This window comes from Ambystoma mexicanum, chromosome 10 (assembly GCF_040938575.1).
Source record: "Ambystoma mexicanum isolate Mex_15411 chromosome 10, UKY_AmexF1_1, whole genome shotgun sequence".
Taxonomy (NCBI): Eukaryota; Metazoa; Chordata; class Amphibia; order Caudata; family Ambystomatidae; genus Ambystoma; species Ambystoma mexicanum.
In genome coordinates this window covers 1,561,465,711-1,561,488,497 of record NC_090932.1, presented here as the reverse complement: position 1 = coordinate 1,561,488,497, position 22,787 = coordinate 1,561,465,711, and the positions used below count along the sequence as shown (strand labels likewise).

The 22,787-nt window shown below is 45.4% G+C and overlaps 1 protein-coding gene and 1 non-coding gene across 3 annotated transcripts in view; one reads left to right on the top strand and one right to left on the bottom strand.

The window, feature by feature from the left end:
• SPECC1L (sperm antigen with calponin homology and coiled-coil domains 1 like) overlaps positions 1–22,787 on the bottom strand; it is a 909,747-nt gene that overhangs the window by 852,745 nt on the left and 34,215 nt on the right. The gene's annotated exons all lie outside the window — the stretch shown is intronic.
• Positions 17,155–17,316, top strand: LOC138496237 (U1 spliceosomal RNA). Its single transcript, XR_011277774.1, has one exon. It is a non-coding gene; the product is annotated as a U1 spliceosomal RNA (small nuclear RNA).

Genomic DNA, 22,787 nt, shown 5'->3' with positions numbered 1-22,787 from the left:
GCATCAACAGGAGTACGCTGAGTTAAGCCGGTCATGACTTCCCGAATGTTATGGTGGGTTTAACAAGGCTTGACAAAAACCCTTTCACCTAAAACGTGTGACCGGCTCATAGAAAATATCCTACTACAGGGTTCAAAATGGAGGGGAGCTGGGGGCCATTTAGCTCCCGCTTGTAGCCAAGAAGAGCCTACTTAGCTTGATACCAACAGCTACCAGGAGCTACATTTGGCTCCCAAGGACAACTGATGCTGAACAAACACACCTATGTTGTTAATTTAGCTCTTTGTGTTTGAGACAACCTATAAATAAACATTAGCACAGGTTTGATTACTTGTATTGCGCTCCAGACCCGTAGGGATCCGGGCGCATTACATAAGATCACTCACAGCTTAGTTACACATTATAATAGTCACATACAAAATGCAGTTTAGTTACAAACAAAGGCAAATATATACATACAAGTTATATACATACATGTAGTTCAGTATACAAGCAGAAAGAAAACACATGGAAAGCATGGATAGGACATGGTTCGTAGAGAGGAAATATATAAAGAATATGTACAATATGTCTTGACCGGTCGGGCATGAATCTGTTTGCTCTTGTATATTTAGTAATGTAATGTCAGTAATGTAACAAATAGCTAGAATGATTTACATGAAGGTAGGCAGGTTAGTCTTGGGTGTCATAAGCCGACCTAGATGTCAGCATTTTAGATCCAACCTATTATGCTCTGATGGAAATTTTGGTACGATTGATCTGCCCTCAGTGGGGAGAGTAGAGAGTTCCACAATTGGGCTGCCTTGACCTGGAAGCGGCTACCCCCGACTCTAGATAACTGAAATCTAGGGACAAAGAGGCAATTCATGTTGGATAGCCTAGTAGTTCTTGTCGCAGGTTTCATGGTGAGTCTTTCTGTCAGGTAGCAAGGTGCCGCATTGTTCAGGCATTTATATGTGAGGGAAGCGACTTTTAGCTTGATTTTGTCATATGTTGAGAGCCAGTTGTTAGCTCTTCTCGTCTCAGAGATATGTTCTCTCCTTGCAATTCCAAGTGCTGCTCCAAGAGCATTGTTTTGCAGGAATTGGATTTTCTTAATAGTTTATTAGCCCATAAGTACAGTGTGTTACAGTAATCGAGCTTTGATAAAATGAGTGCTCTGGCAAGGGTGATGTAACTATTAGACAGGAAGAATTTGCCTGCTCTAATCAATTTACAAGTATATGCCGAAACCATGGCATTAACCTGATTGTTGAAAGAGAGTAGAGTCCAGGTAAAAACCCAAGGTTTTTACCTCCTTGGCGACGGTAATAATATTGTTGTCCATGTTAAAGGCAGAGTGATTTGGGGCTTAGTTTTTGAGGGTTGATGACGTGCCCAGGATAATTATCTCAGTCTTGTCATCATTCAGGCATAGTCCATGAGTGGCCATCCAGCCTGGATGAGGAGATATACCCCATTCACCAAGGCCAAATCCTTGTCATAATCCCCAGTAATTGGTAGGAGGATTTGAGTATAATCTGCATAATTAGTGTAGGTGACACCAAGATGATCCAGATCATCGAAAAGGGACTTAGTGAAGATGTTATATAGGGTAGGTGAGACACAGGATCCCCGAGGCACTCCGCGGGTGATGGGGATGGGCCACAGGCGAGAAGACTCTTAGTCCGATTGCTTAGAAAATATTGTATCCACGCTACGGCTTCTGTTGAGAAATGCGCAGCATACTTCAGATGGCTACATAAGACCCCGTGGTCGAAAAGGTCAAATGCAGCCGATAAGTCCAGGAGAAGAAGAAGGGCTGATTTCCCTTTATCCCCAAGTTCATCAATCTGGGCCTTCAAGTCTATTAACTCTGTTTCGGTCCTGTGCTGAGGCCAAAAACCGGACTGCCGTGCTCCTAGTAGGAAGCTAGATTCCAGATGTTTTTGTATTTGGGAGTAGGCCATTTTGTCTACGATTTTCAGAAGAAATGGCACTGTAGCAATTGGTCGGTATCAAAGGGTTGAAGGTCTGTTTTTTCAATAAAGGGAGCACCCATGATTCCTTAAGGTCAGATGGGATGGTACCTGAAGAGAATGAGGCAGTAATGAGTTTCGTGATGAAGGGGGCCAGGTCTCTAGCTGCATCCTTTATGAGTTGTGCATGGCATTGGTCACCCTGACAATTAGAAGGTTTAAGTGATGATTTTTTCCAGTTTCAATTATAGTGATTTTCGAGAACTTAAAACGGGGTGGTTCGATGGTATTATTTGGTGGCGCTGGGGTGATTTATGGGGAGTAGTGCTAGGCTTTTTTCTTAGCAATTTTTGTTTGTAAAGTCGTAACTTTATTGGCTAGTGCCTGCTGTATGTTAGAGCACCACAGTTTATCCTTTCTGCAGTTGTCTGGCACTGGGATGGGAGCTTCTAACTCTTTGAGGATGACAGAGTTCCTTCATACTTGATTTGGCCAGAGATATTCTGGAGTTATAAGTTTCACTTTTAGCTAGGAGTATTTCATTTTTGTATAGGGCAGTTATGGTGCTGAGATTAGTCTCATTTTCCTCAGATGGTTGTAATCTCCATGATACCTCACATTGCCCTTTTTTAATGCAGAATGTTTGTAAGCAAGGTGTGTACCAGGAATTGAGATGGGCCTTAGGTTTACTTTGTCTTAATTTGAATGGCGCTATTGAGTCTAGTGAGGAGGTCATAATTTGGTTATATTCCTTGACCAATGCATCAGGTCCCAGGTTTTCAGGGAGCGCATTGAGTGTGGGATGAATAAGAGGGAGTAAGTTGTTACAGGTAATATTCTTTTTATTCCGGGTAGGAATGGGTGGAGCTAGCGATACAGGCAAGGAGATGGGTTTTTCAGTGGCTAAAGTAAAGGTTATAAGGTGGTGGTCCGTCCAAATCTGAGGGGATATGGAAAAAATTGAGGCATTGCAGCTGTGGTCTGCCACCCAGTCCAGTGTTCTTCCTTTATTATGAGAAGGGTGGAGCACTCTCCGGGTGAAGCCTAGTTCCATGAAGATATTCGCCAGACTGGATGCGTGTGCGTCTTTAGTGTCATTAAAACCTAAGTTCAAGACCCCTAGTAGTAAGACCTGAAGAGGTTTTTTTAAAGTTATTCGATACAATATTGGAAATGTCATCCTCAAACGTTCCGATAAGGCCTGGAGGTCTGTATGCCAAGTGGATTGGGAGAGTCGTGAGCTGTTTATAGTAACCTTGCCTGGGAGATTATTACTTGATGTCAAGGGGTGGCACTAGTCTAATTGGAAGATTGTCTTTAGCTATGAGGGCAATACCTCCTCCTCGTGTTTCAACTATCTGATCTTAAGATGTGATATCCGTTGGGGATAACCAGTGAGAGGGTTGGTCCTGCGGCGGCATGTAGCCAGGATTCAGTGATCGCAAGAAGTCAAGGTGTTCCGACTGGATAATGTCAGACATCTCAGTTGCATGTGCGCCCAGAGATCTGGAATTTATTAAAGCGCCCTTGAGACTGGGGTTAGCCGAAGCTAGTAATGGAGAGACTTCTGTACTTTGGGTCTTGGAAGTAGAATGATTGATGAGTGCATGTATTGGCCGACATTTTCTTTTGATAATGTTTGTTTCGGAGTCAAGGTTAGATCTTTTGTTGTGAGTAGCAAGGGTTCTAGCTCGAGGTTCATAGAGTTTAGCTAGTGTCGAGCAGAGTTTTCCATTTCTAGCAGTAGTGGTACAAGGTTGGGAGTTATGCATAGGCAGTTGCTGATGGGGTGTGATAAATTTGACTGGCCATTGATTACTTGTATAAGTAAGGGGCAGGGCCATAGTAACGTTGGGGCTGATAGGACTGTGGTAATCTAATGGAATTGTCACTATACAAGAAATGGCTATTGATATAATAAGGAAGGACAATAGGTTCCTTAATCTGTGCATTTTAGGTGTAGGTGCTGTAATGGAGTAAACCAGTGATACGCTAAGTAAGGAGTACTGGAACTTAATTTCTGGTTATACGGTAAGATCGAGTAGCACAAAATGGGCTAAATTAAGTTGACTCAGAAAAGGCTAATTTCGATTCACACAAAGTAAGCTAGATTCAACAAGAGTGGGCTTAAACAAATGTATACAATATGGAGAAAAAAAATCAAGATTACGCAAAATATACTGAATTAGATTGGCGTATGTCTCTGGAGTTCTAACAGAGCTAGGATTGTGCTGATCAACTATGTAATGCAGCAAACAACCTGGGCAGATTTTAATCAAGTAGATCACAAATTAGTCTCATCCCCTATAGTAGAACAGTGCACAAGTAAACTAAGCATGATAAAACATACAGTGCACAAATTAGGCTAGACCCCAAGGTAATGCAGTGCATAAATAGACTAGGCAGATATATTTAAACAGTTTGGCATGTGAAGACATTATGCAGAAACTAAGATCATTTCAAACACAGCGGGCACAAACTAGGTGGCACATGGTGTATTAGCCAAAGGTTGAGTGAGAGGATGGTCAGGTGAGGCCAGTAAGTCGGAGGCAAGTTATCCTAGCGTTAGAGAGCTGGATAATAGAGAATAGTTTATCCACCGTACACCCTAGGCTTGCTATGGGCATTTTATATATATTTGATCAATGCAAGATGGATAGCGTTTGGCATATGTCGAACATAAATTGTAAGCAAACTATACAACATTTAAAGCATAAGGGGTGGTAAATAATGGACAAAAGGGAAAGTTTGCATCTTATGTAGAGGTTAGATTTGCAGAACGCGGTTTATTAGCTTGCTGTTTACTAGCTCCTCGTTCCCCAGTGTGTGATCCTGGTCACTAGTTAATGCTGGATACCAGGAGTTGCTTTAGCTCCTGCTAATCCAATCTGAACTTCGATCCCTATATATTACATACACATATATACACATTTACGTACACATGCTCAGCCTACCTTTAGGGCAATTCCCAAAGTGCTAGCACATCGTGCTAGTGCTGCCACTTTTTTGGGTCAAAGTGGGACAGTTCTTTGGCCAAACCGGGATACTTTGACAAAGAGTTACTTCAATGTACAGCTAGTAGTTTGACAAGTGTCACTGAAAAAATATTCTTTAAAATGCAGATTGAACACATTTTACCCAAAAACTCCCATCAGAGGCATCACTCAAACAGTATTGTACACTCTTTTCAACCAACAATTTGCTGGAATTACGGCAGCTAGAGGTAGGTGAAGGAGGGCTGTGGGGTGGGGGTGTGTAGGTGGTGTGTCTGCCACATTTTCAGGTAAAAAAAATAAAACAAAAAGGCAAATGTATTTAACTTATAGATCACCTCAGTCTGCTAAAAAAGGTATTAGAAAATTGCATGGGGGTGGGGGTGAAGAACGAGAGAGCGAGAGAGCGAGCGAGAATTAATCCATGCCCTCCTCAATACCTGCCATCCGTTTTCACCAGCATGGCAGAGCCACATCCGCATCACTAGTCTTCGCCCACAAAGCGAAGACTGCCAACATGCCGGGTGAGTTCAAAAACGTGTTCTCCTATATTTCATATTCCCAAACTAAAAGCGCATCCAGATGGCATGTCTGTGGAGGTGACAACAAATTAGTATTTAGGGTAATCCAAGTATCCCTTTATTATTCCTATTATTAAAAATGACATTGGTCGGCCCTACGTTACAGTGAGCAGAAGGAAGATGCAGCAATGGCAGTTATGGTAAATGCCAGAGGATGTGGCTGATAGGAACTGAACTCTTGTCCAGTTAGACCTTGTAGGTCATGTGACAAACAGGGTTTGCTGGCATACGTAGCAGGCGCCAGATCCCTATGTGTTCTTCAGACCACACTGCCATCTTCCTTGGAGCTACCGGTCCTGCCGTGGCAGCAGGCTGCCCGGGTGAAATGCCCAATTTGTTGAAGTAGAAAGAGGGCAGCAAACAATCCGTAGGTTTGAATGACTTCAGAATACTGCAACTTAGTAGGAGTGCCTCTCTATAAAGAGGAAAACTATTTGTACAAATACAACCCTATACATCCAAAGGAGCAATGGCACCCCCTCGCCATAGCCTGCAGACTCCCGTAGTCACACTCACGTGTCAGAGCAAGTCTCAAGTAGCACACCTACTCCTCCTCCTGGTCTGGGTTCAAAGTCTTGCGACCCGACAAGTTGGCCATCTACAACCAAAACATTAAAGCCATGTACTCATGCAGCCTGGGTGACAGAGGCAGGGTAATGGGGTTCTGAAGGGATATAGGCGACACACACGCACAACAATAAACTGGTCTAGTGGGGTCTGATGCCGAGGAAGTGGCAAACGGGATGCAAGTGGCGGGAGCATGTGAAAACCAGGGTGAGGGAGTGGAAGTTACAGATATGGAGTTGGAGGTGGACTGGAGTAGCAAGACTGGGCAATGTGCATGTTTCTTATTTACATGACAGAGGTGTGTGTTATGGAATGGTCAAAGATGGCTGAGATGCTGAAGTGTGGGGGTATAGTGTGGTTTGCACAAGAGTCTGCTAGGAATTATGTTAAATGAAAATATGTACTTGTTTAGTGCTTCTGCTACCAGATCTTGCTTCAAAGCCCTGGACTCAGTTTTAACAATAAGGATCTGAGAATGAGGTTACATAATCAATCATTGTTATGTCTGGATGGTTACCTTCATAAGAGGCTACAAAAGGCATTCAATGCCATGATAAGAGCCGGAGAATCTGTTGAGAGGTCTTCTGTTGAAGGCCATGAAGTCATCTGCCTTAATCTATTTTATTCGAATTATATCAGACAATTTCGCCATAATCAAATTTCCGAGAGAAGATCATAGGGACATGGTCTACCTTCACCTATGCTCAATTGTCATCAAAAACGTACTTCTGTCCTCTGCAGCAAGTCTGCTGTTACTGGGATTTGATCTAACCGACCAAAGAGAGGTGCTGGTCGACAACTTCTAAAATTCAGAATCAACTAACCGTACTGAAACATTTCAAAATAATCTTACAGAAAAGGAGAACTTTACCTGGTGTCTAGATAAAGAGGAAATTGAGTGTGTGAACCACTTCAAATACATTGGAATCCAGATTTGTGCAAAGCAGGCAAGTAAGAGAACAGCTCAAACCCTAAAATTGGAAAATGGTAGCCTTGACGAGCAAGCACAAATCCTGAAGCAAAGATTTTGTGGGTTCTCTTTACATCCAGCGATTGATTTCTACAGAGCAAAAGTGGTCCACACTGTGACATACGGCACTGACGTGAAGGACCCTGCACAGTGCCATTCTAAGGAGAACACTAGCCCTTTTTCTTTAAGCTTAATGCTATTAAAGTTTTTACAGGTTAACAGTACAATTCCCAACCAAACCTGCATGGGTGATCACAAGATACAGGTAGTTAAACATCAAGAATGGTGTAGCAGCGTAGCATTACATTTCAAAACAAACAAATTAGACTATATTCGCTCATCCCTGAGTCCTCCTTTCTTTATGGGGGTGATGATCCTGGGCCATCGCTTCCCTTTCATCCTTCATTATTCTTCTTTCAGTATTACTTCAAACAGGTTCTTAATGTCACCTCCCTCATCTTCTGCTCTCCCCACCCCCTCGATGACAGGTGGCCCATTCTCCCATGTTCCCGAATGTTCACTCTCTCCCACTCCCCCATCCTCGTCGTATCGAGATCCCATTTTCTTAGAACTCCACAGGTGGTCGTTTACTATGGCAGTAGGTGTTTCCATTATGAAAATATCTAAGAGTTCACGTTCCCAATCAGCCCTGCATGGCGTTTCCCGTGATCGCCATTTCTGAGCCATAGCAATTCTGCCCACCCTTATGGCCTCCCACATTCCTGGGAGCCTCAATTGTTCCCTACTCGGTGGGGGAATGGCTAGAAACAACTGGAGGGGGTCCATTGCTAGTTCTTCCATTAACTCTTTTATCAACTCAGGAGTTGGCCCCAGTAAATATGAATTGTCGGGCAGTACCACCGTAAATGGAAACGCAAAATGGAAACGCTCTCGGACATAGCAGGGATGTTCCTTTAAAAATTTTAGAGAGCCTAATAGCAGCATTTTAAAACTATGCTCCATGGCAGACGTGAATAAGTTGCCAAGGAAAGTAAAAGCAAAAATCCTGCTCCATGTCTCCTCAGAGATCGTCACCCACCAGGTCAGCCCAAACTTGCTTACATTTTTGCTTATCTCCTATCTAGGAGATTATTAGTGACTTAAAGAGTTTAGACAGAATGCCGTTCCTATTGTCTGTAGTGACAATTACTTTCTTGAATCGAGTCAAGTCCCTAGTCAGCTTGTCGTCCCATTTCCTAGCCGTTAAAAGTCCCTTTGACTTCACCAAAGAGGAGGGGTCCTTACTTGGGGCCACTGAAGAAGGTGAAAGTAATAATCCAAAGATGCAGCGGTCCACCTTGTCGAGGGTCCATAAAGGCTGCAACACAGGAAAACCCCCACTACAGACCTGAATCATGGCTTTGCTCTACATGGAGCTTCCCGGCGTGAGAGGCAAATTAGCAACAAACACTGAAGAAGCATTAAGCAACACAGAGTTAACAATGGACAACATGCGGCACATGCCCGACCTCAAGTGAAAGGTCACCTGATGTTCGTTGGGATGATTCGCCCTATTTCTTTTAGTTCTTTAGTGGTTCTATTTTTGTGGTTCTATTTTTGTTTCAGTTGGTTCATTCAGTTAAAACCTCGGTTGGAACATGGCCTCGGATACACTAACTCAGGATGGCGACTGACTGCCATCAAACCCCCACCCACTATGGAAGATGACATCACGGGAGATTCTTTATCATCCCATCAGAACCTGGGCTTTGTGTCACGGAATGTGAAAGGTTTGAACTCCCAGTGAAACGAAAATCTGTCTTGCGTCGGCAGAAAGACTTGGAGGAGTCGGTGATCTTTTTGCAGGAGACTCGCCTCCGTCCTCTGGACTATATTCGCTTACGGAGCAGAGACTTCTCTAAACAATTCCTGACTTCTAACTGCACTGAAAGGGAGTGGGTGGGCCATGATCCTACTGGCGAAAGACACCCAGTTTGAGGAACTGGCCACCATACAATACCCGGGAAGCCGATATTGGAGTAAAAGGTACGTTGTTGGGGCAGTTGTACTCTAATCTTGATTTATGCCCCCAATGAAGAACAGGACCGATTTTTCAGAGAGCTAGAGGAGACCGTCCTTCCCTTTTTGGAGAGCCAGTTCGCTATCGGGGAGACTTTAACGGGGTCCCAGACCGCATCAAGGATAAAACGCATGACCCTTCCACTAAAGACTTCAAGATCGCTTTGAGTATTGTCCACTTTTTCAAGTCATTGGGGGTGGTGGACATCCAGTAGAGCGAGATTATACTTTTGTCTCTCATGTCCACTGCTCCTCCTCAAGTATAGATCTAGTTTTAGTATCACCCCACCCCCCCCCCGCCCTCCAACTAATGTCATTTATCAACAGGGTCTCTATTGCCCCCAGGATTCTCTCTCATCACGCCCCGGTCCTCCTGCAGGTTAGAATTTGGCATCCAGTCCCCCCCTTCCAGACCTCAATGGCAACTCTACGACCCAATCTTAAATGATACGGCCCTGAGGGATGGGGTGGCGAAAGCAATAAAGGATTACTTCTGGGAGAAACCTACTGAGTTCACGTCCCCTGCTACGACATGGGAGCCATGAAGGCAGTAATTAGAGGAGTCCTAATAGGCCATACAGCGGCCTATCATAAGCGGAAAAACCATCCAACTAGAACAAGTCGTCTCTGAGATTAAGGGAAAATACAAGAAAGGTTGGTCCCCTAAACTCTGCCTAGCCCTTCGTATTGCGCGAAACAAAATAGAGGCGCTTTACGCCGAAGAGACAGCCCACTCCCTGTTAAAGACGAAACAAGGTTATTATGCCAAAAATAACAAGGCCAAACAATTCTTGGCGAGGAAGTTAGCACAGTCTAAAAAATGCAACACTATCATAGGCCTTAGGGATCAGCAAGGGGTAACGCAATATGGGGAACAGGCTAATCTCCAGCTAGCAAAGGCTCATCTGATGGATACAATGACAGCACCGGCCCGGTCACCTCAGGTTCAAAAAAAGGTATATTTAAGGACACGCTATGCCGCACCTTCCCTGGGAGGACATAGAAGCTTTAGAATCCACAATTCAGCCAGAGGAAGTGGACGCAGTAATCAAATCCTTGAAGGCGAGAGCCCCGGGTCTCGATGGGTTCTCAACTAAATTTGATAAACTCTTTAGAGGCCAGTTGTCCCCTCGGACGGCCCTCTTTAACTCCTTTAGAGCAGCAAGTACTACAACTCCCTCTATGCAAACCTTCACCACTATCCTGCTATTGAAACCTGGGAAAGATACTAAGGACTGCGCCTCTCATAGGCCAATATCCCTATTAAACATTGATGCAAATATCTATTCAAAAGTATTGGCTAATCGCTTGGCTGCACTTCTTCCGGCATTGATCGATGCTGATCAAACAGGGTTTGTTCTGGGGAGGAAAACTGAGGATAACATTAGGCGATGGCATAATTTGATAGAGACAACCACTATGAACCAGAGAAAATTGGCGCTTTGACACCCCTAAGGCATATGAGGTGGTGGGTTGGACCGTAATGCAATCAACCTTGGAAGCTTTTCATTTTGGGCCCCATTTCCGAAGAATGATTTCGGCCAACTACGTTTCCCTGAATAAATTACTTTTGTGGGACGTGACAAGGATGTCCCCTCTCTTATTTGCTGTAATTATGGCGCCTCTGGCTCAACGCATACGTAGTAATCTAGCGATCCAAGGGATCATGATTCAGGGCTCTCAACACAAGGTGTCTTTCTATGTTGATGATGTGTTGCTCTCCATAACTAATTTTCGGCCCTCCCACCAAGCGGCACTTCAGGCGCTCCGTTCCTTTGGTCACGCAGCGGGATTTAAAATAAACTATGGGAAATCTGTGGCATTGGGGGTGGGACTATATCTATAGGATACTAGCTCCTTTCAATTCCTCTGTTCAATACGGTGGTATACCAGATCCCTTGAATACCCGGGGGTCCGGATCAAAGCCTCGCCTAAAGACCTATTTGCGGCTAACTCCCCCACCCCCCCCACCTAGTTAAAGGCGCTAGAAACATATCTGGAAAAATTGGTGAATCAGGAGATTTCCTTGATGGGCCGCATTATGGCAGTTAAAATTAATTTACTCCCTCGCCTTCTTTATCTCAGTTCGTCCCTTCCGGTGGAAATCCTGAAAAACTTGTTAGACCGTCTCCAGCGTAAGATCTTGGGATTTATTTGGCGGGGCAAGAAGTCTAGGATCCCTAGGTAGGGGATGATGGGAGGTGCCCGGTTGGGTGGGCTATGGGTTCCAAATTTTCATATATATTCGGAGGCAGCTCAAATTTCACATCTCCTGAAGTGGATGTCTTTTTCCTCCTCGAACGAAATGGGTTGAGATTGAACAGTCCAAACTACCCCTCCCCCTTAGTTTCCTGCCCTTCGTCCCCCACACCTTACGAAAACAATGGCAGGATCTGCTCGCCTCCTCAAAAGTTGCCTTCAAGTCATGGATGGGGCTCTGAAACGGCAAAAAGATTCCAAGAGGCATGGGCCCACTCTCCCCGATTATTCACAACCCTGCCTTTTCCCCGGGCTTGCATCCAGATGCATTTAGAAATTGGAGACGGGGTGGTTTTCAAACATTATTCCAGCTATTTGAAGGTGACCAACAACGCACGGTTGATGAATGTAAAGTGACATTTCAACTCTCGGGTGTCAGACAGATTTTCATATGCTCAGCTTTAGCGTTGGATCACACACCCAGAGATGAGACAAGATGCAACACGAGCCTCGAGTCCGATTGAGCTAACCATTCTGGAGGGACCGGGGGCCTGGAGGGGTCTCTAAACTGTATAAACTCCTGAGGGACGACATGCTAGCTGATCCCCCATCTCACATGAGCCGCTGGAAGACAGACTTAGGCCACCCGCTGGAGGATCAATCGTGACTAATTATTTGGGTTAAAAATCAATCTTCCTCCAGATGTGTGACCAACAAGGAATGCGCACTTAACACCCCAATTCCGTTGGCATTATTCCCCATTACAACTACACGACTTTCAGTATTCAATGGCTCCCACTTGCTGGCGAAATTATGGAGTGCAAGGTTCATACTTTCATATGTGGTGGGACTGCCCACTTATTCACTCCTTCTATAAGACCATTGTCACGGTCATTGAATCCATCAACGGCACCAAGCTTCCGATGTGTCCTGAAACTCTACTCTTGGGGGCCCCAACTCTTGGGGGCCCCCAAGTGAAGAGGTATATCCTAAATCTGGGGGGCGGGTGAAACCAATTACTCAATTATTGCTGGCCGCACGCATTACTATTGCTCGCCGCTGGAAATTCCCAGAGGGGCCAGATCTCTCCTTTTGGTGGATTAAAGTATGGGACGTGCTGGTGGCGGAAAAGGTTACAGCTGCAAAGGAGGGTAAACTTCACCAATTTATGAACATGTGGGCTCCCTTACTGGACTATGATCAGAGCTACCCGACTTTAACATTTAAACCCAGCTTGGTAACACTCTACCTGCGGTCTCGGGATACCAAATATGATTTGACTCTCTAGAGAAGGAGATACATGCAGGGTATGGGGGGCGGTGAGGGGGGGGTTGTCCATCCGGGAATTGTGCAAGTGGTATTGTTTATGGTGAATAATTTACCTGTATCTGCTTTACATTTTTCCATGTTACCAACCGATTAACAAAAACAGTTATAACAAAAAAACAAAGGAAAATCATGAATTTGAGTCATAAATAATCAAAGATAGAAACCGCTCCTTGGCCCAAAACCTCCTGGAGGACTTCATACTCAATAAATGACCCTGGACAAAGAGCTTCCTACCCTTTTCTGACATCTATCCGACCATTCCTGGGCACGATAAGCCTGGTGTGTAATATCTAATGGAGGACCCCATATTGAGGTCAGGGGAGCATGATGAAAGTAACTGATTTTCACTTTTCTTCCAGAGCGACCACAATACATACTCCCAATGTCGGGTGGACCTTCAACCTCTTGGTTATTGACTGCGACGGAGCCCAAAGTAGATCCCTTATTTTTTTGGGGGTGTGTTTCCAGATCTTCTAATCTTCTAGCTAAGTCCAGTAATTACTCAAGTCATCCCTCATATGCTCCAAAAGGACCCTCAGTTCGGAGGCCTTATAATAAGAGTACATATCAGGTAAATCGAACCTCCCCAGTCCCTCTGTAGTATTAGTGTGATGTTTTTGATTCTGGGGAGCTTCTTTTGTTAATCTGGTTAAGGCTCCTTGGAGCTCTCTAAAAAAGCTTAATGGAAGTAAAGTGGGTAACACTGAGAAAAGCTATAGGAGTCTTGGAAGCACGTTAATTTTTACAGTTGTCATTCGGCCATACCAGGAAAGAATCACTGGTCCCCTTCCACTGAGATCTCTTTTAATATTCTCCAACATGGGTTCAAAGTTGATAGGTGCAAAGTCGGGGGGCCTCCTCGGTAGGCTGATCTCCAGATATCTAAAATCAATCGTTTTTTCCACCCTCCACCCTCATGCCTCGAAATGTCTCCACTGAATCTAATTCTATTACCATTCCTTGAATCAGCATAATGCTAGGACTTGCTTACATTTATCATTAGCCCAGAAAAGAGCCCAAAAGTAGAGATTTGAGATAGGAGTGCCAGAAGCGAGTTGTGAATATCATCTATGTAGGCTAGAATGTCGTCCCAAAGCAGGGACAATTTGAACTCTTGTTTCTCTGCAATGGATCCCCCTTAATGCCGTGGTTTGCACAAATCGCTATTGCCAACGGCTCCATTGACAGGGCATAGGGCAGTGGGGACAACCCGGTCTTGTCCCCGTCAGCACTTTAGGGGATGTTAACGAGCCATTAACTTGGACTCTCGCTGCCGAGGAGCTGTAAAGGGCAGCTATCCAGCATTGAACACTCTTCCTGAACCCCACTTTCTCAAGAACCCCTACCATGTATTGCCACTCCACCCTATCGAAGGCCTTTTCAGAGTCCAGCGAGACCAGTGCAGCCCCTAGGTCCCTCCTTTGTGCATCATGCATAAGGTCAATGTTTTTCCTTACGTTTTCTGTGCATTGCCTCCCCTTTATGAACCCTACTTGGTCCCTGTGAATTAACACCGGAAGGGCACTCTCTATTCCATTTCCCAACAGTTTGGCCAACATTTTTACATCTGTGTTTAGGAGGGAAATGGGTATGCGTGAAGCACAGGAGGAGGGGTCCTTACCTGCCTGGTGAATTACCACTATTATGGCCACCAGCATTGTGTACGGAAGAGAACCTGACTGCAGGTTATCATTTAAAGCCCAGACAAAGTATAGGGATAATCAACAACAGTACATTTTATACAATTGTACAGAAAACCCATTGTCACCTGGAGTAGTACACCCCCTTCATGCTTTTGATTTTTTGGACCACCTTCTCCGCTGTCACATGCCAGTGGATCGCATATGCCTTATTCCGGGGTAGGGCGGGCACAGAGATGGAGTTAGAAAACTCAAGTTATGTGGGACCCATCGCATTCTGGCATGCAAAGTTGTTCATAGAAGGCCCGAAACTCATTGCCTAGGTTTTCAGAATCGTAAACTTGGTCAGCCCCTCCCCCCCCTTGCCTTTTGATGCTTGCTACCAGTTTAGATTTGTGTTCCTCCCTCAACCTCCATGCTAATATCTTGTCGCTTTACCGACTTTCTCATGGTATCCGTTTTAATAAGAGGAGCTTCTTCTCTGTGTCTTGTACTAAAGTTATATTTGCGTTTTAAGGCGTTTTAGCTCTGCCATATTTGCTGAGGATAGACCAGCTCTATGGATCCTCCCTGGCTGTAGGGCCTCGATTCCCCCCACCCGCCCCAAGTCTGATTAAACGTGTTGCCTTTCCCGTTTCTCATGTGCCCCTATTTGAATACGGACACCTCGCAGGGTTGTTTTAAACCCTTCCCAGAGAGAACGGGAGCTGACCTCCCCTGTATCGTTGAATGCAAAGTAGTCTTTAATTTCCGCCCATCATTTTTGCGATGTGTTTCACTGTTCTTTAGCAGGGAGTCATTACATAACCATCTCCTTTTATTCTTTCGGACTAACCAGCTCACAAGATGAACATGGTCTAAATCAAGGTTGTCCAACATACGGCCCGCGGGCCACAATGAGGCCTGCCAAGCCATTTTATGTGGCCCGCGAGGCCGTATTTGTAGGACAACTCTTGAGTAAAAATACAAATAAAAAAATAAATACTTTTTTTTTTTAAATATGCCTGTGCGCAAAACTGTAACTTCCTCTGGTGACCTCATGGGGTCAGAGGTAGTTACAGTCCTCAGCCACGAAGCGTTTATTTATTTATGCAATGTTTGCCGGATATCCGACAAACACTGCAGAAATAATTTTGTCAAGAAGATCTTGGGACTTGATGATGGAGGAAGGAGAGACTAATTTGTATCACAGAATAGCGAGGGTTACCTCGGGAATACCATTCATTTTCAGTGAGCGTGGGTCCATACAATTGCCCAGTACTCCCACAAACTATGAACAATGGAATTAATATAGCAGCAATTACTTTGCATTAAAATATCCCATTTCAGGCAAATAGGACCCACCATGCAAGAGGGGAACGGGCTTCGTCCCAGACATGCCCGTTCCTCACTTGCATGTTGCTCCGAGAAGCAAAAGGCGAGCCGAGATGAAGGGAGGAGGTGGCAAGGTGAGGACAAGAGAGTGCTTGCCCAGGCGAAGGATTATGTGGACAGGTGCTGTGCAGGAGTTCCTCTCAGCGTGGGCAGCACGGCAGATTCTTGAACCCCTGATTAGCCGTGGGCCGCTGCTCAGAGGGCCATTGTGCAGAGTTACTTTCAAGGTTTGTCATCTCTGGACATACGTTTAGCAGGGGTTGCGGCGACACAGCCAGTCTGCCCCAAAAATCACCTTTGCAGTACTTTTTTTCCTCGTCTCGAGACAAAGAAGCACAGCGGGAGCTCAGTTACGTTTACCTCTAAGCACAGTGCGGATTGATGAAAACGTCCATGCATTATACCAAGTACATTGGACATTATAGATGTGGCCAGTGGGGTATCAAAGCATGGTGAATACCACATGTACAGCACAATATGTTACCCTAGTAGTGCCCCAATAACACACTGCAACCTGCAAATGGGCCTCAGTGGACCACCTGCCAAGGTTTCTGGAAGTTGCTTATGATCTTGATCTGTGATCTATGATATGATCTGATATGATAGGTTATTTATAATGCCCCTAATACCCATGCAGCAGTGATCCCAATCATAAAAGTGAAACAGGCAAGCCCAACAGGTATAACTTAATTTCACTCTTTTGGTAGCGCAGTCTGAGGGCAGCCTATACCCTTCAGGAGAGGTGTGAGCTGATACAGTTGCAACACAAAAAACAATAGTACTATGTTCCCAAAATCCCTTAGTTCTTGTCTTTCGGATCTCAGCAGAGCCAGGCTTTTCAGCATCAGACCAGTAGGATGGGTGCCTTTGCGCTGGGGTCAAGTCGGAGAGCTGCAGCGATGGGCCCCAATGATGCTGTTCTGTTTAGCAGTGATGCTGATTTGCGGGTAGAAAACGCTGGGAACAGTAGGCCGTGCCAAGTGGATGGCAATGGAAGACTCAGTGACCTCTGGGCCCGGACAAGGGAATACTTGCCTTTGGCGCTGTGCAGGCTCGGATGACACAACACGGCATATGGTTACGGCAAAGATGTCAAAGCTTCAGCATTGTCATTGAGCAGAACTCTGACATTCAGGGGTGGTGGAGCGTCGAGGTCCAGGATGATTATGATGGTGTCAATGGGGCCAGCGCTCAGCAGTTCCGCTCAGGAGGGCCATGGCCCGTGTGGGGCCGACAGGCCAGTGGGCAGACTGCAACAGGCCTGCTCGAGCCATCCTGCTATTTATACAAATCTCCGGCCGAGCAGAGCCTGATGGGAGAAAGGAACTGCCCTACAATCTGCTCTTCGGCTGGGCTCTGCCTGCTGGAGCTTCCCCGTACACGTGGGACAGGCAGCTCTACAGACGCTCGGAGCTTCTGGGGGTTGGGGGTTGGGGCATGGCCTGGGGCATGGCCTGCCTTCTCACCCTCGCTTAGCAGGGCTTCCCAGAACTGACCCAACCCCTGCCCTCTTGCCTGCAACTCATACTTAGCTGGCATGGGAGAATCTGATCTCAAGGGCAGACCTCCTAGGGTGAGGCTTACCCATTGCACATCGGATTTGCTGACCCCTGCTATGTTCCCAAATGCGGGATACACAACTGCATTATTTCTGGTAGTGGGGGACTGCGTTCGCGCTCTGCCCCCCGAATTATTGGTGAAAGAAAAAGGTAAAGTGTGCACTAGGCCTGCGGTTCACCTTTGGGTGATCACTTTTCCACATTTTATCTGTTGAATTGAATTATGCTTCTTTCATCACCACAGAAGTAATATGTATTACAGAGATAAGCTACCATATGTATTGGACACACTGCACATGCTCAGGCAGCATCAATCATGCTTTGTACAGGACAATGCTGGCCTAAATTGGGAACAGCCAGCATAGACATGTTGCTACAGAGGCATATTTTGGGTACCACCAGCATGACAATGTGTTACATCAGTGACAGTGCTGTCTTACACTGTGGACACATTGATCATTAAAATGTGTTGTGTTGTAAAATGTTTTTTTCTGCTGTTGGTGACATGGAATTTTCACGTTCCACTTTAGAACCGATTGTATAACCCCATATTTGAAAAAAATTCTTGGGGAGTGGAACACCCTCAAACCCTCCCTAGAACCTTATAGCTCCCCTCGCTACGCTTGGTCGCCCCCACTATTTCAGAAAAATATTAACACAGACACTAAAAGAAATCACAAGCAACTAACCTTTGATCACTGCTATGACCCATGCCTGTGATGCTATTGTGTCAAAGGTCACAATATCGCTTTTTAATATACTGCTTTGGGTGAGGTTGACGACTTTTGGCTCCCCGGCCCACTGGGTGACAAAAAGTTAATGCTTCGGCCCCACATTCAGAAAGGTTGGACAAGCCTGGTCTAAATCATGATCAGACCATGGGATGGGTATCACTTGTTTATTCCGAGATGTAGCCTCTTAGGGTAACATCTATCAAAACATATTCTATTCTGGGAAAGGACACATGTACTTGGGAAAAATAAGTAAAAGGGGAAATCGCCCTCGACGGATGAGTTGTAGAGTCAATCAAACCCAGTTCCTGATTGATCTGTTGAAACCGGGAGGCTTTGTTACTTTGGATCATGGGCACCTGTGTATCTTTGGTTCTCTTCCTATCCCTAAAATGATCAAGCACCATGTTGAAATTTCCACCAACCACCAATGGACCCCTCACAAACCCCTTACGTTTCTCTTTAACACCATCCCAGGACAGAATCCGACCTTCGTTCTGACAATACACAGACTCCAGTGTTATCATGCTCCCTTGTAACTGGCCTCTGCCGAATATATAACTACCATCATGGCCCCCAAGTGAGTCATCCACTACCAGTCCCATTTTACTAGAGACCACTAGGGCAACACCCTCTTTTTTTTGCTTTTGCCAAGGAGCGGAGAACCTCCCACACCGCTCTAAATTTCAAACCTGGTTCCTTTCCTAATTGCCAATGGGTTTCCTGTAGACAGAGCACATTGAGCTTTGATCGTTGATCCCTGATGAGCAAAGAACGCTTGGTGGGGGGGGGAAGAGGGAGTTAGAACCCCGGACTCTCAAGGAACCAATAGCCAAATTTACTTCAAGACTAGCCATTCTCAAAGAAAGGGGGACCCAAAATAATGCTATGCCAGCCAATTAAACTGCAATTACCCAATGCACCCTCCCAAAAAACCTTAAAAAAAAAAAAAAAAAAATTAAAAAATAATTCCCTGCACTTTAAGGACACCCACACCCCCACACTGGCGTCCAGTCCCTTTGAACTTACATTACGTTTCTTGGACTGGACCATCCGGTAAACCCGCTCTTCTGGGTCAATAACCCAATAGAACAGCTCCTTCAAGCCCCTGTCAACATCCCCCGGCACCCCTCTTCAGATCGCAGCTCTAAAACCATACTGACTGGTCCGCCAAGAGGGAGTGTCACCCCAGTAACATCGCTTAAACAAGAACTTAGCCACAACCATTATACAGACTCCCCTCCCCTGCACAACATCTTTCCTTCCCCCATCCCAACTTTTTAGAAAACTGTAATAGTTCCACCAACTATACAATCGAGAGGGATCAGTCGAATGTCAAGAACCACCTTTATGTACGCGTCTCTCAAGTGTTCCCTCGTGGAGGAGTATTCAACTTCTTGAATTTCCTCAAGGCAGGCATACACCCTCTGGTGGCCGCCTTGGTTCACCACAGACCGTCTTTAACCATGCCCTCCTGGTCACGACTTGGGCCCTGTGGGTTACCCGCGAGTTCGCCTGTGACCCTCTGAACGTTATCCTCTGTGATCAATTTGTATTGGTAGCTGTCAAGTTCAAAAGGAAACCGAAAAGGGAACCCCCCCTACCATCTATATCACACTCCCTTGTCGTTCAACAATCTATTAGGGTACACATCCTGTGTCTCGCTAGTGTGAAGGTGGATAAATCCTGAAAGATCGTTATTTTGGCAGTGCCCTGAAGTATTGGGCCAACTTTCCGTGCCTTGTACAGAATTCTAGTTTTCTCCACATAATTGTGGAATCTGGCCAAGACGGACCACAACCCTCTAGCACTCCCTTCAGCTCTATGATCCCTGCTGATCTTGGTTTTGTCAATAGTGTCATCTTCAAACAGGAGCTTAGCTACTTTGTGGATTGCGTTCCGTTGATCCCTTTCCGTTTCCCCTTCTTTTTCTGGAAAACCCCAAAATCTCAAGTTATTTCCTCTCTCTATATTTTCAAAGTCATCTCCATCTCTCTTCTTTCCAATTCTGACATTTGAATTTCCATTGTGTACAGGGTTGACCGATTGCTCTCTAATACTTGGATACTCTTGTCCATCTTGTCGACGCTATTATCCTGTTTGTCCAGTCTTCTCCCTGTGTCCACTATCATGCCCTGTAACTCTTCCAGAAAAGATGCAATGGAATTTCTATGAGTATTCCAGTCCATTAGACAGGAGATGCAGAGACTAAAACCTCAAACTGGTAGAGTGTTCAACCCCTTATTGAAATCTTCAGAAAGGTGGCAAGGAGTCGTCCTCGTAGTCCCGGGGCAGTGATAAACAGTGCAGAGGAGTGGAGCTCTTCCGGTCTATTGAAGCCGTTAAGTAATGCACGTGAGGGCCTTAGAAACCTGAGTCTAGTGGACCAAACCAGGAATACGGCTGCTACAGCTCCCGTGCAGTAGCCCATGACCCACTAGGGTGTGGGAGTCTCAAGGCAACCAGATAATCATTTTAAGCATGCTCCTCCAAAGTGTTCCAGAGTGACTTTGCCCCCAAATCCAATTGGGTGCCTCACTGTGGCAGAGACATGAGGACCTAGGCCCTGTCCATCCAGGCCCACTGTGGTTTCCTCCCCTCTCCTGCACAATAGTGGGTCACTGGTGCAGTCCCATTTGGAGACCGAGCCACAATCAGTGTAGAAGGACGTAAAGTGGCAGTATGACCAAGAAGAGCCACAGAGGGGGCCGAAGGGAGGGGTTGCATGTGAATCGACGCCAGATCCATGCTGGAGAACAATAGTTACAGGCAAGGAACTTAAACCTTCTCCAGCATGGGGTCTGGCATGGATTCACATGCTCATGAATAACGAATACACAGCAGTACACATTACACAACCACGGGAGCTTGCAAGGCTCAACAGAAGCAATTAAACACTTACCCCCTGAAACAGACTCACCTCAAGCGAACAGGTTGCATAGCACTGCCTTGACAACTCTGGATTCCTCCCTGGAATCCCCGTCGCCACAGTAGAACTTTGTGAAGTTATGCGTGGACCTTGTCAGGTGTGTTGACCCATGTTTGAGTTATTATGCTGCAACATTTGGTGCTTTGGGATTAGAAAATCCAAGATGGCCGAAAAGCCCACATTTGCACCAGAATCCAGGAAAACCGTGCAGTTTTGCTCACACCAAAATGGTCGCTTGACCTGCCACCCACCAGTGCGAGCATGATGGGCCAGAAGCGCCATGAAGGAAGCGTGGTGCCAAAGGAAAAACAGCAGTGCCTGTTAGCTCAAAAAGCGCTTTGAAATCACCTTTGTTTCTCTGAATGCAAACTCAAAATGCCTATTTCAAACATTGCAAGATAGTTAATACAGGAGACCATTGCCAGACCCTATCCGTTGGCTCACACAGAGCGAAATCAGTGCAAAGGAATATGGTGCTGTTCAAAATCCGTTTTAATTGATGTCAAAAATTGCTAAAATCATGGGCACAAAACCACCAAACAAAAATCCAACTTCTGGTTGGGTGTTCTACAGTACTCTACTGCAGAATCTACATCAATACAATGTTAGCAAGGATCATATGCCATCAAGTAAAAATCCCCTTTTTGAAATCCATTAATTAAAGACAGCTGCCAAAAAATGGGTGCAGTACCGGTGTTTGACATTGACCGGCGATAGCGATCTCAACTCTGACAGGAGACCTGTATTTCATGAGCTGAAAAGGAACCTGAGTCAGCTGGGACTTCAAAGCCTTGCTGGTCAATGAGAATTCTTCACACCCATGCCTTATACCAGAAGGCAGTCTGATTTAATTAAAAGTTCAAGAGGCCTCTGTCCATGGGAAGCTGTCACACCTCAGAACTCCACACCAGAAGGCAGGAAATCACAAGTTTCTGTTAATCAAATGGAGAGTGGCACCCTGGACTGATGCCCTGCTAGCAGGAAAAAACAGACAAAGGATGCCTTCAGCTGAATGGGGTATGCTGATTTTGGGTGTGAACTATCAACAACTGCTTTGGGAGAGACAGGCCATGTGACATCTGACTCAGCCAGCTAGGGGCGGAGACAAATCATTGTGGATTCAGAGAGCCCAGCAAATATATATGTTTTATTAAATTGCTTATAAAATATTGTACCAAGCTGACAGAAATGTACGATTTGGAGATTCTTAATATGAAAAATGCACCCACAATTTGAGACTAAGCTCACCTCTGTGTGATGTTCTGAGACCGAACCCCGCGATTATTAATATAACAGACACTGTGGTTATCTCAGAAAATTGAAAACTTATTGTAATGTGCCCAGAGAGGGGGTGTACATCCGGGGAAGATTTGATGCCGAACCGACCAGGGCAAAACCCACTAAAAGCGCAAAATGTTGTCGTTTCTGAACCCAAGCTCACAGGAACATAGGGCTTGAACAGAGGCCCGTCTTAATTCATCTGTTATGTGTATATGAATTATGAGTTATGAACCACGTGTGTATCTGGGAAACCTGTTTGTTATGAAAAATTCATTTTCTAAGTAAAAGCAAAGGGGCATTTCTTCAATAGATTGTAAAAGGGTAGCACCACTCTGACTCACAACTCAGTAATCCAGTTAAAGGACAGAAAATCCCCTAACCTATCAGGATCCTTAGAGGGTTGGGCATAGAAAGTTAGCCTTCCCACCCACTTTCAAAAGACATAAAAAGAGCCACTGAGACCCAGGTAGGGACTGCTCTTTCCACTTTCTTGCGAAGAACTTTGCCGGACCAGACAATATCCAGAGGGACCATATCCAGAACCTAGACTCCAGATTCCAGAACTTTGAAGCAGAAGGCCTACTGCAAGCTAAAAGTATCTCAGCTGGCTTTACAATCTTGCAAACTGATTTTACCCCAGACTTCCAAGGGGCACAG